General features: G+C 32.0%; 1 protein-coding gene across 1 annotated transcript in view; it reads left to right on the top strand.

Annotated features, from left to right (window-relative positions):
• Nucleotides 1-1,381: 1,381 nt before the first annotated feature.
• The window catches only part of LOC129234193 (AT-rich interactive domain-containing protein 2-like), a 35,436-nt gene continuing 22,809 nt past the window's right edge, over nucleotides 1,382-14,008 (top strand). The window contains exon 1 of the mRNA XM_054868112.1: nucleotides 1,382-1,494. The gene's annotated coding sequence lies outside the window, so the exon portion shown is untranslated. The remainder of the gene's footprint in view (nucleotides 1,495-14,008) is intronic.

Below are 14,008 nucleotides of genomic sequence, written 5' to 3'. Positions count from 1 at the left end.
ATCTCGAGAACTCAAGATCTCGAGAAGTTCAAAGCGAGAACTCGAGCAGTCGATCACTCGAGCACTCGGAAAGTGGCAGTCGAGAACTCGAGCAGTTGATCGCTCGAGTACTCGGAAAGCGATATTCGAGAACTCGAGCAGTCCGCATCGCTCGAGAACTCGGAAAGTGATAATCGAGAACTCGAGAAGTTCATCGCTCGAGAACTCGAAAAGTGATAACCGAGAACTCGAGATACGATAATCGAGAACTCGTGGTAATCGAGTTCTCGAATGATTTTGAATAATCGAGTGATTCATTTATGAGAACTCGATTATGCCCATCACTAACTTGTACTGTTGTTCAGCCGGAAAAAAAATCCGTTGATTTCTTCAAAACGATGAAATAGTATAATGACTATGCAGAATATTATGCCATCAAGTATTAAGTCATAATTAAAATAAGTACTGCATTTGTAGATGAAAACAATGTTAAATTGAAGAAGTATCGCATATTTTGAGTAAATAATACCAATTATACTTCCAATTTAAAATGAAGGCTACTGCAAAAATGCTATACGGTAAACAAAAAACGAGTCTCGCATTGAGTTTCCAATTTAGAATTGAATATTTTCAACTATAGCATTCCATTTATTCTAAAATCAACTTTGCATTCAAAACAGACGCCATTGATGTTTTTCTTCACTTGCGAGGGATTTTCCAGACTTATGACAGCTCGAGAGCAATTGCAAATATTGCGAGGGAATCGGGACTGAAGACAATCGCAATGTTACACTTGAATTCAAATTGGGGAAATAGCGATCGCAGCGGTGCGTTGCGATCGACCGTGTTTCACTTGAATCCCTGTGTAAGATCAGCCTTTTTGGATTGGAGCGCGAGTTTGATTGATTGTCTTTTCTGGCGATTGTTCGTGTTTGGTGATTGTTCAAGGCGAGCGATTATTTGGCGGCACGTGAATTGTTTATTAAATAAAGTGTTATATTTAGCGAAACTCGAAATTGTGCTGTGGTAACCCAAGCAGTGCAACAATGAAAAATCCGATCCAAAATAGCTAAACTTAAGCTAATGCGTCGGCCTGTCTATATAGCGGCTCTGCGGGGGGGGGGGTGACTTGTCAGTGACGTCATGTAAATAGAGTCCGCAGCTTCCAGGGTCAGCTACCTCTCCATTTAAACGTACCTCATCGTTCTGAAGCATTTTTGGTATCTTTTTCTTTTAAAACCGTTGGCAACAGTACGTGTAAACAAAGCCGGTTGTGCTTTGTGAAATGATTGTATAGTTATAAAATAAAATGTAAAATTCTAAATTCCGTTTAGAATTGTACTTGACATATTTTTGATTTATAGTTTTAAATTCTCTCATTAAGAGTTCTCTAGTGCTATCATTTGACAAGCAATGTTGAGGCATAAGTATTCAAAATGATTCCCCGACTGAAACACGAAAACTGGTTTAGTAATTTATCGTACGTAATTAAAGAACATTCAAGTCTTTTTTTAGGTAATGAATTTTTTTTTAATCTTAGGTAACAGGTCTATGTATTGGTCATCTTTGTCACTTCAACCTAGAGCGCCGGTTTATTTGTTGAATTTTTCGTAAGTTAAGATTAATGAAGTATATGTATACAGGAATCGATGGCATGAAAATAACAAATGAGAGATGTTTTAGTACCTTAGTCCAGCTTGATTGTTTCAAAACCATTTTAGTTTCGTATGGTGTTTAGTTTACTTTCCTCTGCCCTCAATTTTGTCCACTAATTGTAATTTTGCCATTTTTTTGTTGAAACACCAGTTCCATACTCATATGTTAGGGATAACGCTGGGGATCTTGAAAAATTTCTTTAGCAATGCCTAATGAGAATGTTGTTGTAAGTGTTCCCTTAGGAGTAACTATTTGTAACATTTTAGGAAGAATTAATTTGTTCTATTTACCCTTTTTTTTCCTCTCTCATATTAATCAGAATCATGCTTAATTACTTCCAAAAATATTTCTTTAAGAACAACTTTTCATTCAATAACGTAAAAGCCTGAAGTGAAATTATTGATATTCAATGAGATTTAAAATGTGCTAATGCTGGCAAACTTTTTGCATTTTACAGCTTAAGATAATTATGCAACATCAATGATAGCCAGGAAACAGACCCATTTTTACTTTAAAAAAAAAATCACAAACGTTTTATTTATTATAAGTTAATTCATTCATGAAAGGTTTGTAAAAAAAAAAAAAGATGATATACTATAAGTTATTGCGATGTGTCCATATCAGTTAAAAAGTATGTTTTTAAAATAATGTAATCAATATTTTGCAGCTTTTTACTTTTATTTTCAAACTTTATTTGCATATTTATTATAAAATTTATAAATGAGTAAAATAGGTCAGTTTGAAAAAACATTTTTTAAAAAATATGAAAATCATAATGTTTTTCTGTGGTGACAGTTTTATGTATTTTAATACGTCATCATTTTGTATGCAAAATTAGCTGCAACATCTGCTTCAGAATTACAAATATTAGTGATTTAAAGCTTTCTGTAATTACAAGCTTGAATGTGTCGATCATAAAATCTTTTGATTAAAACATATTAAAGGGAAGCGCAAAGTATTTTTATTAACTTACTGTATAGAGCACATGTGATGATTAATTTGGGGCAATTAAATGAAAAGTGAAACCAGTAGGTCAAAATTTCATATTGCTGTTACGTTGCTTTATCATACAGACCCCGAAGAGTTCCTATTTTTCCTACTTTTTAGAGCTCTCTCCTAGGGCTGGACGATATCTGGATTTGAATATCGCGATCTATCGGAAAGTAAACATCATGATATATCGTTATGTTATAATCAGCTGTATACACATAGAGGGTTACTTATCATGGCGTGCCTTCTCCACACCTTTATAAAATAGATATCAAAATCAGGCTCTCATTATTTACAGGCTCATACTAATAATTACTATTTTCAATTCGAAACAAGAGTGTTGAAGAATTTCCCAACCTTTATAGGTACAGTACAAGAGCGTTACAACACACACCTTCGGATCATTTGCATTGTAAAGATTTTGGCATTATGTAGACAAATTCGAAAATTTATAAAATACTATTCAGATACCAATCATCCAGTCACATCAGAATACAGGTCTGCCAATCCCCCCCCCCCCATTTTTTTCTTTAACCTCTCCCTTTTTTATATCTCCTTTTAATTTCATTTATTTTTTAAAATATTTTTTATACATATTATTGATTTATTATTATTTTATTAGAAAAATTGTGTGCTGTGAAAAACTGTGTGCTACGTCAATGACACACACTCACAAACTAAATAAATAAATGAAATATAAACATAATAAAATAAATAATTCAAATTAAAAATAAATCAAATAAAAAAAAAAGTTATCCCCCCCCCAAAAAATTTTTTTTTTTTTTGATGGCGCAAGTTGTTCTATACCCCCTCCTCCCCTCGCTGTGAGCACCCCCCCCCCCTGTCAGAATAAGTTTTAACTATATCTATCTTATTGTGATATAAATTGCATCAAACGGTCTAAAATCATAAACTAAGAAAGTTAAAAAAAGAACAATAAACAACAATAATTATTTAAAATATGTAACAGTAACGATAACAACAAAGTAAGAAGGACAAAAAAGAAAATTAATAAAGCGCCAGAAAACCAAATGAACGGTACCAAATAAAAGCTTAGTGACAAATTCGGTGAAGCTTGCGAAGTGAAAAAAACGGTATCAGCAGCTTCGACAAGTTCGAAATTCGAAATGACAAAGCTTGCTCCTAAATATCGGTATTGTTAGGCATGACCCCTCCCACCCTCCATCCACCCTCGAAGCAGCGCAAGCGTGGTCCATGCCAGATGCACCGATGACCTAACACTTCTCTGTTCGCGCTATGCAATGGGAAGCTGTACGGATCGTGCGGTGGACAGGGGGGAGGAGTGTAGTCTTCGAATCAGCAGGTCTCGGAGGGGAATCGGCGATCTTCAGGCAGGTCGAACGTCCGTCGGAGAGATTGCAATTCAACCGGTTTCGTGCAGCCGATTCCAGCGTCGGTGAATTCGAAATTCCAAGACTCCGGTTTCATTTACAATATACCGCCGTCCGGATATATCATAGGTTCAGTTTTGAAAAAACCGGTTTTTATGATATGGCTATGAAACCGGTGTTCAGCGGTATATCAATATGTCGTCCAGCACTACTCTCTCCTTATTTTCCTACTTTTTCCTATTTTTTCTTTCTTTAGTATAGTACTTCTAATTGTGCATTGATTCTTATTTTTACAATGCCGCACCAATAATTTTATGCGTGTTTTGATTTTGAAAAGTAAAAGGAACAAACGGATCCTTAGCTTTTCATTGAATGACTACAGTAATTTCTGGAAGGAACACCGCGGCGTTTGTGTGTTTAAAAGTTAAATTTTCATAAGTGATTTTTTTGACGTTGTGGCATTTGTGATCGACTTTTCTTTTTATCGTCCTGACTTCAGTCTTACTGTATTAATGAAACGGCCGACTGTTCAAAAAATGGGGAAAAACTGAATTTCCTATTCGCCATTTTTTGTATGATTACAAATGAAATAGAGTCGCAGAAACTTTTTCGTACATAGATATAATTATTGTTCATTCTAAATCGTAAACCTGATTATAAAATTTATAAAATTTCATTTTCTTTCTTTGCAAAGAGTATTTGCAAAAAAAAAAAAAGCGGCAAAACCTGGATGGGCAAAATGGTCTCGATTTTTTGAGAAATTTCGGAAATCAATTTAAATGCAATATTTTGTTTTTATTTCTTCACATTTTTAAAAGTAGGGGGATAGAGCTACAAACTATTATGTTTTTTTTTTTTCATTTTAATGGGTATTTTCTAATCTGATATACCATCAATATCGAGGAGTTGCTCATCATTTTAATGTGCTGTGTTTATAACAATACGACATTTCTGAGCATTTAAAATTTTTTCGACAGACTCTTACTCTTTTCGGGGTGCGGCAATTATACCGACGCGGCGTATCTACTGTAAGTTATTGTACTTAGTGCGCCTAATCAAAGCGAGGGGGAGAAAGAGATATATGCAGGCATTTGATGCCAAGTGCTCCCCCCCCCCCTCAATTTCGTGAACAATTTCCGAATGAATATTTTTGTTGCATGGTGAGGATTGAGATAAACTACATGCCTTCCTTTTATGCACAGAGAAACATTAGTAACTGATCTTTGTCTTTGATAAAAATGTTATGTTTACTATGTGCATGGATGCTTCCTTTTATTTTCATGACAAAAATTTAGGAACAAGAAGGAGGTAAAAATCATCAAACCATTAAAACAATATTCGTTTTTATTGCATGATTAAAATTAGAACTGGCTCATCACTTTGATTCCCCCTCCCCCCCCCCAACCCCCTCCCCTGGAGGTAGCTAGCGAAGAATGTATACTGAATGCAAATTATATCTGCAAACAATAAAAACCACACAATTTTGTATACTAGCTAAGCATTAATTTTCCAAAGCCAGGGAGGGGAGAAATTGACCCCCCATAAATGACGTGCCTGAAACAAAACTGTATGTTGAATTCTAAAAGTACATAACACAGTACAAATCCTTTAGTTGACTTATTTCATTATTTATTTAGTTTAATTATTTTATTATAAATTTTATGTCCCATATTTAAGAACACTTTTATTTTAGTTCTGCAATTTCAGTCGATTTCCTGTTTTTTTTTTTTTTTTTTAATTAAAACATCTGCCTCTGGTTATGCAAGAATGCATGTCAGCTGCTTATTATTTTTTAACTAAAATTAATTTAATATTTGCTTTGCTTTTGTATCATAGTTTATGATAACTGGAGCTGAAAGCGAGAGTATTTTAAAATGATAAATGGATGCTCTCGAAGGAATGTTTTTGTTTTTGACAAAACAAATCTTTAACAAAAATGGTTTTATTGAACCAAAATAGGACGCTATGTTCCATTTTATTCTTTCACACTTAAAAATTTTATTACTGTATCGGTTAAAGGTGTTTCTTTGTTTAGATTTTATTTTCATATTTTTGTAATTAATATCTTTGTTTCCACCCCATTTTTTCCTACTTTTTTAAGTGATTTTTTTTCCTACATTTCCTACTTTTTTTGATTCCTTATTTCCTACTTTTTCCCCTCAAAAAACCACTTCGGGGTCTGATCATATATCATTGTAAAGCTTAAAATGTGTATTTTCAGAATATTGCATTGATTTGTAAAAAAAAAAAGTTAAGTAATAAATTTTTTTCCTAGTTGGAAGTATGATATTCGGGTCTTCATAATAATCAGAAAAAAATACCACAGTTTTAAGCGTTTATTTCTAATAGCAAAATGAGAATAAACAAAATTAATTGCAGCACAGTTTAAACTATTAACATGATACTATAATAACATACATCTATTTAAATTGTTTTGCAATATGAAATCAGGCAATTTAAATTTTAAAAAAAAATGAAGTTTAATGTTACGTTTGTAACAAAAATTTAGCAAAAGTTGTCATTACTTTATAAAAATTAAAATTAAAAGAAATCCTTTTTTGTTCTTTTAGCAAATCATCAGAGTAATTGTTTACCATAGTTAGAAACATTACAATTTCTTTAATTTTTTTAAAAATGGCGTTACAGACGTAACATTTTTTGTTTCAAACGTAACGAAAAGCAGTACGTTACGTCTGTAACACATGTATATTTCTGATTAAACAAAAAAAAGTACAGAATGGGCAGTGAAAATATAGTGTATGACATGTAATATAATCTTTCAAAACTTCTGATACTCTGATTTTCAAATTTTTATAAATGTTAGTGGATATTTAATTTTATTTTTTTAAATTATTGAAATATACATGTGTTCCTCTCAAGGTAAGATTTTTTGTCCTCCTAATCATGTAATAAATTCAATTGGTGTTAATAATTCTACACTTGCAATTAATGCTTAATAACTTGCATAAAAATATTCTAGAGGGAGAGGATTCCTTAATTTCTCCAACTTCGCTTCATCAATATACTTTATTTAAAAGTAATATCTACATACATATATATACATACACAGGGGTCTGGCCAGAGGATATTTGGGTCCGTTAACGGACCCTTCACAAAAATCCGATCAACCAAAACGGACCTTTCACAAAATCCCGATCAAACAAAACGGACCCTTCACAAAATTCTGATGAACAAGATCGGATCTGTCACAAATTGTTTATTGAAAGAGCAAATCTGAAAGCAAAATAACGCATATTTCTGTGTATAAACCGATAATTTTTGGAACCTTTTTTTGAGTCAAATTAGAGGGTTCAGCTTATACGAAATCGGCTAATTTTGAAGAAAAAAAAAAGAAAGAAAAAATCGGCACTCTTTCGATGCTCCTGCAAGCAATAAATAATTGCTACTGCCAAATAAATATAATGGTTGTTTGTTTTATCACAGCAAATTAGTAGCGGTGTTGTTGTACACTTTTCTGAAAAGGCATTGGTAAGCACTTTTCTCAGCTCATGATTTAATAAACAATAATAATATATATCTGTGAAATGAACTTAGAACTGCAAAGGGATAGAAAGGATGAGGAAAAAATATGATGGCTTCAGATAGGGTTACCAACTTCAAAACTATCACCACTTAGCGTCTGGCATTGAACCTTTATAATGACTTGATTAGAAAATATTCTCATCATTTTGTTGGCTTGTCAATATTTGCGTTTTAGGGTGCGGTGCAATCTTAATTGTTATTTTGGGAGAAAATTATATGGGTTTTGATTTTTCGATGCTAACAAGGATGATTAACTTTAAATAAACGCTTTTAATTACCGTTTTTTTTTCTTTAGATGTCTACATTTTGGAAAATGCAATCTTTTAACATCCGATATGAGAATCATATTTTGTTCTTTTTTCAAGCTAACTTCGCTTTATTAGGATACAAATAAATGAAAAGTCTCTTTATTTCTGTTAGAACTCTCATTTCAAGTTTTAAAAGCAAAATTCCATTTTCTGTTCTATCAAAAATTAAAATGCTGAATAGATGGTTTATTTTATTTTATTATTTTTTTTTTGGAGGGGGGGGGTCAACTATGTTCACAGATATTAATGATATGTTATCATAGGACTCTAAAATGTAATTTTGAAATAATTCTATCAAAAATATTTCTTTTACAAGCCGTTTTTATGATTTTGATGCCTTCACTTTGAGAATTGCGATCTCTTTGCATACGCTATGGGAATCCGATTTTTCGAATTTTTGATGATTATTACGCTTTGTTAAGAGGTAAACAATTGAAATATCTTTTTTTTTTTGCTAAAATTACGGAATTTATAAGTTTTAAACGAAATTCTGTGCTTTTTAAGAGTGTCTTGGGTCAAAAAGTTGAATGCTGAACCCTATTCTGAATTGTGTTTTACTTATTTACATTTTTGTTACAATTATTTTAAATACTGTACAGAAATATATCTAGTATAATTTAACATAATGCAGAATGGTAGATAAATATTGATACTTGAAAGAGCAATACCCCCCCCCCCCACCCGCCGAATATCAGGCAAAAAAACCAGAATGATTTTCTCGTCATAGAAGAGGAAAACACTCAACTTTAAGTTCAATTGATGCAGTTTGTGCCATCTCTAAATTCTAAAATTTCGTTTTAACAAAAAAAAACTTTTTTTTTTTTTTTTTTTTTTTTTTGCGAAATTTTTTGATTTTTCACAAAAAATGAACCCTGTAAAAAATCCTGGACAGACCCCTGATACATATACAAAAGTTGACGACCAGCAACAGGCTCTGGGCCCAGCTAGACTGGTCCTAGTCGATTTACAATCCCCAGTGAAGATCAATAGCCCTCTTAAAACTATCTACTCCCTTGTTCAAAAAATTGTGTCCTTCAAGTAGATTTTAGTGAAAATTGACGATTCTTGACGATGAAACCCAAAGCATTTTTTGCTTAATTTTCATTAATAAAGTTTTCTGTCAACTTTATATATTACAATACATTATTCATAGTTTTTCTCTTCAAACTTCTACCATTCTGACAGCATAGCTAAATTGATATTACTTCTTCATTAAAAAATAACTTAGAGATAAGAATGTGTCATGTTGTTTAATAGAGTTTAAACCAAAGTTAGTGAGTTACTTTATTGTCATTTACTTTCCACAAAATATTAATGTTTAGATTACTGTTTCATTGATGAATTAAATATTTTATAGTTTTAAAACTTAAATTTAATAACAAAATTAAATTGGAGCTAAAAGAACTAAATATGAAACTTGCTACATCTGATTCTCAGATCAGCACATCTATTTTTGAAACAAGATTAAGATTTACTTAGGCAAATGTTGGCCAAAATGTATTTTTCCGATGACAGTAATGACCGTTTTTTCCCACCTTTGACAAAAACGTGTCAATTCTATTAACAAGCAATCGAAATCAAAGGCAACTGTTAAGCTTTAAAAGAAATTGGATAGTTAATATGTTTGGTGAGAGATAGATAAAATTCTCAAACTGTAAAAGTATCCTAAAAACTCGCAGATTCACGGGAAAAAAAACTTAACAAAATTTAGTCTTATAGACCCCCCTCCTGTTCACGTTAAAAAAGTTGAAAAATTTATTTGTAACTGAATAATTTGACACATTTCTTTTGCTTAACTTCCCCTTGGATAATTTAACTTCTTATGCACCAATTTATTTTTTACATTTATCTATATGGTGGTATATGTAAGGGTGCTGCTCCCTACCTCCCCAAATCTTTGAAAACTATTAAAGCATAGCTTAAAGTATCAATATAATGTGTTACTCTATACCATTGCACTCTCTTAACAAAAATTATTAGTATATGTAAGCTTTTATTTGCTTTGTGCAATCAACATATCAGACATGTTACGTCCGTAACACTTTTTTGTTACGTCCGTAACAAATATATTAATTTCTATCATAAATGTTACAAACAATATCCACGAAAACTTTATGGTTTTAGAAAGCTTGAAATCTCTAGAATAAGTCAAAGAACATTTTAGAAATTATGAATAATTGACATTAATATTGGCAGTTGTATGACAATGTATACATTTTGCGTTTTCTGAGTTACGTCCGTAACAAGCAGTTTTTAATTTTTGTTACTTTTTGTAATTGAGCAATCTGCTCCTAAATTTTTGATAGCATAAATAAAACCAATTTATACAACAGGAAAAGAATTGTAGCCTTTTATGAAACCAAATTGAAATTATGTGTATTTACAGTCTGTGATTGTTACGTCTGTAACAGTGGAATTGCCCTTTGGTAAAATTTTGAAGTAAGAACAGTAAAAATAATTTTGTTAGGTAGAAAAATATGTGGGGTGAAACAGGTCATATTTTGAATTAGGTTGACCTTAGCGTACATTATATAGATTAATATTTTTTGGTTTTTAAATATATTTTTATGTACATATATGTTTGTACTAATTGTCACTCTTTACACATAATAAATGCTTAAAACCAATATTTAGGAATGTAGCAGTATCTCATTCAAAGAACTTCCTTGTTAAAATGCTGTTCGACAGGTCAGAGGAGGTGACTTGCTTTCTCTATCGAAAGCAACGTGCAAATAAGCACTAGTGCACTTTAAAACCATTATACAGAGCTGATTTCAAATAATGTATTTCAAACAGTGACATTTACATCTAGAATCGAAACCAACAAATGAAGCAGTTTGTTCATCTGGGAACAAGATGATTCAAGCATAGGTTCACGTTTTAAACATTCTTTCTATCATATACACTCATTGTTTTCTCCACCAACTACCACTTGTAAAAAAGCTTTGAAGAATGCCCAAAAAAAAAAAAAAAAAAAAAAACAAGTGTGCATAATGAAATTGGTGAAATCTTAACAGCTCTGACAACTGGAGAACTATTGCAGTCAAAAAATAGAAAAAAAAAGTTGATATCAAGTAGGACACTAATTGAACTAAACTGTCTTTGAAAAACCCACACACAGAAACCAAAAAAAAAAAAAGTCTTTGAAAGAAACTTCTGCAACTGATTCAGAATACATCAATGAGGGCTTTTTCAAAATTAGATAATGGATACAAAAAAACTGATTGGAAAAAAAAGTAAGCCTATTTCACCCCATCATTTTTTTCCACAATAAAGAATCATTTACAGTGAAATTTTCAAGTGGAAATTAAAGTTTTTTGCTTTTCTATAAAAAGATTGTTTGATAGGTTGATATATCACAAATAGTGAAACTCATTCCTGAACCTAAGATGAATCACAGAGGACAATATTATCTTCTTTTAAGTTCTTTTACCAATTGCTTTCTCATTATTGATTAAATGTACAAAATCAGCATTCAATAAATTGCACAATATAAACTTTTAAAGACTTACTTTTCATACCCTGCTAGCCCCAAAGCAGAATACTAACTAAATTTGCGACATATGTCGTAGAACAGATGCCTGAGTTGCAGAACAATTCTATTCAAATGTGAAAGGAAAACTGAGACAAATTTTCTGCAGAAATACAACAGATTTCTGAAATTTCTGCTGAAACTGCAGATTTTCTGCAAATATCTTCCAACTAAAGATAGAGTTTTGCACAAATTCTGCAGATTTCTTTAAATTAGAAGGAAAATCTAAAATTCTCGGAAATTACTATCATTCGGGAGGAAAGCTCTCTAAAAATGTCGAATTCGATAAGTCATCTGCAGGAACTTTAGATTTACTTTGAACTACAGAAAGCTGCAGAATTTCTGAAAAATTCTAATTTGAGTTTGAAGATATTTAGAAAATCGATAGTTTCTGCAGCAATTTCATTTCTAAATCTGAAAAGGTTCTGATTTTTCTGGCGTTTTTGGTTCCCCTTTTCCTTATTTTCCTAATAGATCTTTATCCACTGCAATTTCCTCCATAAATGTATGTTTTGGAAACCTGCCAACATTGAAACACGTCTATCACTGAAAAATTGAGTGTCATGTTTGAGATTTCAATCCTTTTAACATCCTGAAAATTTTTCAATTATTTAGAAAGTTTTGAAGTGTTTTATTATATGGTACCCTAACTAAACTGTTTTTTATTAACTTTATTTATTATTTTAGTAATTTATTTATTAAAGTTATTTTAATTGCTCCTTCATGCCATGTAAAATTAACAAAAAAAAAAAAAAAAAAAAACATAATTTGATACTTAGGTTTGGATTTTTATAAAATTTTGTATCTTTGCTCTTTCTATGCATTTTAGAAAACATATAAAATATGTTTGGAGAATCTCAATCAATTTGGGTTCCGCAGAAATGCATAGCAAGAGTGAAATTTTAAAAACTGAAAAAAGAAAAAAAAAAAAAAAAAAACTGCTGTATTTAAACAATTTTGATTTAGGACTCCCGATTTATGAAAAAGGTCATGTTGGTTGCTTGTGTAATATTATATATAATGCCTGAAGTAATTGTAGAACAATTGTGGTTGGAATTTTACGTTGTAGAACATCGTCAAGTCTTCTGCTTTAGGGCCTGCTAGTAACATATTTTATACCTTATTCATCAGTTCCCGACATTTTGTTTTCTCAGTGATGTCACTTAAAATGTCATAAGTGCATATTCATTTGCTAATCCTCAGCGTTTTTTCACCAGTTTAATCAATAGATTTTGTTGCGATCAAGGTGTGAATATAAAATTGTTTGTCTTGTTTTACTCCACCTGATCTGACTAGATTGCAGATCTGCCAACTCTCCATTTTTCATGGGGAGACTCCCATTCCTTGCTCATTTTTCCAGGTTTTACCTTTAAGAAAAATCAACTTTTCCTGTTTTCTTCATATTTTTTATTTTCTCATGATTTATCAAGATTTTTGTTTGTAAAAGGAAAATTGTTTTTCTATTCCTGATCACTGCAATAGCTTCTAGACCAGTGGTTCCCAACCTTTTTTGGCCCATCGCCCCTTTCGGAAGTAAAATTACACCGATTGCCCCCCCCCCCCACCACGTTCTTCCCTTAAAAACACAAATTAGATGGTGCTGATTTAATTGAAGATTAATGTTAATGAACGCCTAATTTTAGTTTAAAGCTTCAAAAGTGCATGATAAAGTAATAATTAGCTTTAAAACTGACTTTTTTATTCTTAACCCCTTCTCCCCCCCCACCCCCCCACCCCCCACCCCCCCAAAAAAAAGAAAAAAACGGGCTTTAATTAACCAGCGTCAGTTACATACTTAGCAAAAATAAGCATACTACATTTTTCAGTAACATGCTTTTTTTCCTTACATCCCCCTTGAGGCAGATGTCCAATCCATTTCTTTGCTTAGTGAAGAGCTGCACTACAGAGCTACTATATCCTCTTTCAACTAAATATGTTGAGGGGAATGAGATGAAAAGCTGTTCAACTTTTTTCCAAAGTTGTGGGTAAGTACCCATAAGCTTAACCCAGGCAAGTTCGTAACCGTATTGCTTGAAAGTAATTTTTGATTCACAATCAAATTTCAAATCCATAAACTCTGTCTGCAAAGAGTTTTCCAGTTCATCCACATCTTCAAATCTAAATGGGTCTAAAATCCAGTCAGGAATTTGTAAGTTAATCAAATCTGCAAAACCTTGATTCCATGTTCTTTTTTAACTGATCAAGGTGATGAATAAAAATAAAAAAAATTTCTGCAGGAAGTTCATCATTCACGATTAAACTTTTTTCTAGAGTCGGAAACAGGATTTGTGGATTTCGAATTTGACAATGAATGCTGAAATTAGGCTTTTGGCCTTGATGCGGTTCATCTTGTTTCCTTGAAGCTTAATGTTGACTTCGTTCATTTTTTCAAAAATATCTGTGAAATACGCAAGTTCCAATTTGCGCTGTTTCAAATTCTCACTCCAAAGCAGGATCATGCAAGGTCGAGAAACTCAGCTACAGAGTCGAATAATTCAAAGAAACGGCGCAAACAGTTTCCTTTGGAAAGTCATCTTACAGACGTATGTAAAAAGCAAGCATTCGAATTTTTCATCATTTTCATGGCAAAACTCTTGAAACAGGCCGATCATTGAGAGAATTAGCTTTTGATCTTGTTAATACCAGTA

The sequence above is a fragment of the Uloborus diversus genome, chromosome 1, assembly GCF_026930045.1.
Source record: "Uloborus diversus isolate 005 chromosome 1, Udiv.v.3.1, whole genome shotgun sequence".
Lineage (NCBI taxonomy): Eukaryota > Metazoa > Arthropoda > Arachnida > Araneae > Uloboridae > Uloborus > Uloborus diversus.
Note: the sequence above shows the minus strand (reverse complement) of the source record. Positions and strands in the feature narration are given on the sequence as shown.